Consider the following 5,095-nt stretch of genomic DNA (forward strand, 5'->3'; position numbering starts at 1 on the left):
CCTGCTGGGCTGAGCCTGCCTGCTCATGCCTGGTGCAGAGGGGCAAGGCCCTGGGGTGTTTCTGGGGCAGGCCCAGCCCTTGCGCTGTGTCAGGGTTGGGTGCAGCTTCATCACTGACTCTGTGTCCGGGGAGAGCTGCAGGGTGATCTCCCACTTCCATAGAGCTAATGGCCTGTGCTTCCCACTGCCATATTGGAACCTCCACATTTATGGACAATTAAAATTTACAGAATTTTAATATATTGTTTGCAGTATATTTATTTTTTTGGAACAGAATTCCCTCAGGAGTACTTAATGTCAGTCATCCAAAGGAGAACTGATTGTAACTGATTCAGAGTGGTCTTTCTGAGACAACAGATAGCCTAACACAAAGGCAATGAGTGGTGTGAATGACCCCAACCCCTTTTAATGACTCTGAAGTGTTAATTTTAAATCTTAACTATGAGATTTTATGCCTTCATTAACTATTTCACAATTGATCATTGTATAATATGAAGTGGTGAGAGTGAAAACCACAAGAGGGGATGGGAACTAGGACTTGGTGCACGGGAGGAAATGCAGATGAAGAAAGGAGAGAAACAGAGAAGAGGATGGAGATGGAAGAGAAACATAGTACAGAAATAGCAGTAGTGCTAAAGGTGAGACTATTTTCCCACTGAGTGATACAGAATGCAACTTAAATAGTAGTAACATTGATGACAACTAAAAGTTTAGTTATTACTTACAGGCCATATCCCAGGGTGGATAAAAATAAATAATTAAAAAAAAAATCAAAAAAATCTGAAAGATAGTTTTAATTAAGATACATTATAACTCAAAGATATCTCATCATGGAATACAAATTATAAATTCTAAATCTATAGTATGGAACAATATATTCATGTAACGTTTAAGGCTGTGAAGGAAAGCCTGGGCTGATTGGGAAAGGTAGTAACAGGGCTGGCTTTAACCCTTCCAGGACCGGAGTGGGTGACCACCCTGCTACACCGTCATTGATTTGAGATCTACCATACCATTCTCTCACTAGAAGGGAAAACCTATAATGGCAGCAGGCCATAAAAGAGAACCAGTTTGGGAATGAAGCTCCTCTACCTGTGGGTAAGACAGGCATGCGTGCAAAATGCAAACAGTGCAACAAAGAAATGCAAGGCCTGGTTGCCCAAATGAAACAACATCATGAGAAGTGTTCCTTCTCAGGACGAAGCTGCGCTGAAGATGACGAAAGGAACATGTCTGAACATGCAGGATCTTCGGTTGGTAAACTTTTTTATTTCATACTTCTTTCCTAAGGACTACCTGTCTTCCTTCTGGACTATTCTTGAATTCTCATGTTTGAGCAAAAAATATAGTTGTTACCTTATGGTACTATCATTTTAGATGCAGTTGTGATTAAAAAATAAATAGCTGAAATAGGCAGATCTTCCTTTTACAATTTCACCTTTAAAGTAATACTGAGTGTCAGTGAATGCAATGGGTAGTATGAGATACTAAATGAGCAGTATGGTAATAATAATTAAATAACTGCATTGACTTATTTTGTTTAGGAGAATCCATCCTCAACATACAGGATTCTGAAGACTATCCACCTTCAAGATCACCATCATTTTCTATAGTTTCAGAGTTATCTGCCAATAATAGTGTTTCAGTCACATCATGTATGTCACATAGCCACAGTATATCACCTGTAGGAAAAAGAAAAAAAAATCTCTATCATCCAGAAACAACCATAGATAAGTTTGTGATAAGAACCAGCAGATTACAAAAAGAGGTAACTGATGGGGAAAATTGCCCAATTTGTTTATGCAACAAACTCTCCTTTCCGTATGATTGAGAACCCACACTTCATGAACATGGTTCAGTCATTAAGACCAGGATACAGTCCATCCAACAGAGCAGATGTCACAGGCAAATTGCTGGATAAAGTGTATGAAAGAGAAATTGAGCAGTGTGCAAAAGGTCTAGAAGGTAAAATTGTTAACCTGAGTCTTGATGGGTGGAAAAATGTCCACAATGATCCTGTTGTATGTGCTTGTGTGACAACAGAAGAAGGGAATGTCTTCCTTACAGAAACAATTGATACATCAGGAAATGCACACACAGCAGAATACTTACAAGAAGTAGCAGTAAAAGCTATAAGAAATGGGGGGGGGGTGGTGAATTCAAATGTTTAGTACGCAGGTTGGTCACAGATAATGCTGCAAATGTATCCAATATAAGAAGAAATTATTTAGAAGAGCATGAAGAGAGTCCCAAGCTAATAGCATATGGTTGCAGTGCTCATTTTGATTCACCTCCTAGCCAAAGACTTCAGTGTTCCAGAAATAAAGGCTAATGTTGTTGAAATTGCAAAATACTTCCGTAACAACCACTTTGCAGCAGCTGCTCTAAAAAAAGTGGGAGGAACCAAGCTAACTCTCCCACAAGACGTGCGATGGAACTCAGTAGTGGACTGTTTTGAGCACTATATCAAGAACTGGCTTAATCTGATGACAGTTTGTGAACAAAATCACACAAAAAAAGATGGCACTGTCACAGCCAAAGTTCTCAACATTGGGCTTAAGAGAAATGTTGAACACATGCTGAGTGCCCTGAAGCCTATTTCTGTAGCCTTGAACAAAATGCAGGGAAATAGCTGTTTTATTGCTGACGCTGTTGAAATTTGGAAGGAACTGAGTGAGATTTAAAAAGAGAAATATGCAATGACAGAGTGCTTGTCCCATTCATTTTTGTAACGTAACTATCTCCAGCTCATTTTCTTGCAAATATTCTCAATACTCGGTACCAGGATCAAACCTTAACTGCTGAAGAAAAGGAGTTGACTATGACATGGACATCCAGCAATCATCCCTTCATAATGCCAACTATAATAAACTTCAGAGCTAAGGGTGAACCATTCAAGAAATATGTTTGCTGATGATGTTTTAAAGAAAGTCATACCAGTGAACAGGTGGAAGTCACTTAAGCACTTGGATTCAGAGACTGTTGAAGTGATAATCTTGCTTTTAACAGCAGTAGCTTCTTCTGCCAGTGTAGAAAGAATATTTTCTTCCTTTGGACGAATTCATTCCAAATTGAGAAATCGTCTGGGACCTGAAAAAGCAGGAAAGCTTGTTTTCCTTTTCACCTTCATTTTCCTGTTTGTTCATAATCTGGAAGACGACTGAGTTAGCTGCACAAGCCAATATTTTAAATTTCTCATGTTGACCTGGCTGACATAGTCGATTTAATTTTTGTTTGTTTGTTTTTTAAATTCATTAACTATTGTAGTTAAACAATTTTAACAAAAACAAACCTGATTTTAAAAAACTTTGAATGTTTAACTAAATTCAAAAATTAATATACTTGTTTTGTTAAAATATGTTTGCTGTTGAAGAAAAAAATCCAGATACATAACATTGTTGTTTTAGTTAAATAAAACAATTTAAATGTCTGTGTGGTGATGTTCTCCTCCTAATACAGCATAGCAAGAAAATCCTCCAAATATTAATGATTAACCTGTTGAATTGGAGATAGTTCACCTCCCACTAACTTCATAAATATCTGCTTCAATTACCTTTGGTAAATGAAATAACCAAACAATCATTCATTTTCTGATATAGCTGTAAAACTAATCTGAAAAGTTTTCAAAATAAAGTACTTTAAAAATGTATAGTGTGTACCTTCTAAAAATGAAACCCACATCTATCTCTGAGTTGTGAAGGATATGTATTAAGGTTATAACAACCAACAAGAATGCACTTTTATGTAGAAATCCATGATTAAATCGAGTCTTCTTGACTAGTGATTTAAATCATGGTTTAAATCAATTTGATTTAAATCAAATCCATCCTGCCATATCCTACTTTTGATCTTGGTGCGAACCTCCCAGTGACATCAGTAGGGGTTCTGCTGAGGACCAAGGGTCCTAAATTTATGCCACTGACCATAATTAAAATGGAAATCAGCCTTTTGAAAAATGGGTTTGACATCCCCAATCCAATAATGCTGAACAAACAACATTTACTGTTACCACTATGAAAAGAGCTTTCCCGCATGATCTGAGGGTGTTAATGTTAGTGATAGTGAGCAAAAAAACACAACAATTATGCCAGGATATTTAAATTAAAAGGGTAACAATTTATTATTGTTTTGAATGCAATAAAATGGTTATGTTCGGAGTCCTGTATACCGGTATAGAGTACCACACCTTTACATTCATCATTATGTGAAAGGATGCCACTTTTTAGATTCAAGTTTCTCTAGGGCTCGAGAGGTATACTACTGACCTACTGTCCAGAGGCTGATATGAATGTTAAAGCATTTCCCCAAATTATGAGGTCCAGGGAAATGGCCTTGTACGTTACCAGACTATATAGCTGCAAATGCTAGGAAGAAGGAGTTGAGATTTTTGCCAGAGTGCTATACCTACACTTTGCTTTAGGATTCCCTTTAAAATATAAGCCTCGCCAGGAGGTGTTTGATAAATGTGCAGATTCCTGTACAACTCCAGCAAATGGAAGGAAGCTCACTTCTTTGCTGCTTCATGCATAATGGTGGAGTCTCCACTATTCTGATACCTAGACAGCTGGTGCAAATTAACAAGGGGGTAAATAATCTACCTCTCCCTACCTGCTTTGGGTTGGGGGGAAGTGCTAGAAGACGGACTAGGCTCCTAATCTGTGACTAATTAGACTACCCATTTTTATACTGTTCAGAACTTTCCCAGGTAGCAACAGAGAGGGACATAATTGTTTGTTTCAGTACTGCCCACAGCTTTCTGAATAGCTGTAGTGAAATTGAACAGATTCTTGTTTATTTCATTCTTCTAGTAAAAGCTATGAGCAACAGAATAGGTGGGCACTGGAGCACTCATCAACTCAGAATCACAGATACTGCTTGTGGGATATGAAAGTATGCGTCCTGCAGGTCAAAAGCTAATCTTGAGCCTGAAGGGAGAGGTTATTGGAAGCAAATGTTACCATCTTGCACCTGTAATAGCATATATATTTGTTGTCTTCTCAGGTTAGGATTGGATGAAGAACACTTTTTTTTCTTTGAGACAAAGAAATATCACAAGTAGAAGCCTTTTTTCTGTACTCCCAGAGGTATCTCTTCT

At 37.8% G+C, this 5,095-nt stretch overlaps 1 long non-coding RNA gene across 1 annotated transcript; it reads left to right on the forward strand.

The window, feature by feature from the left end:
* The first annotated feature begins 863 nt into the window (after window positions 1–863).
* Window positions 864–3,428, forward strand: LOC135880340 (uncharacterized). The gene is made up of 2 exons (XR_010561487.1): window positions 864–1,253; window positions 1,545–3,428. It is a non-coding gene; the product is annotated as an uncharacterized LOC135880340 (long non-coding RNA).
* Window positions 3,429–5,095: the final 1,667 nt, after the last annotated feature.

The sequence above is a fragment of the Emys orbicularis genome, chromosome 6 (assembly GCF_028017835.1).
Source record: "Emys orbicularis isolate rEmyOrb1 chromosome 6, rEmyOrb1.hap1, whole genome shotgun sequence".
In the NCBI taxonomy this organism is placed as follows: Eukaryota; Metazoa; Chordata; order Testudines; family Emydidae; genus Emys; species Emys orbicularis.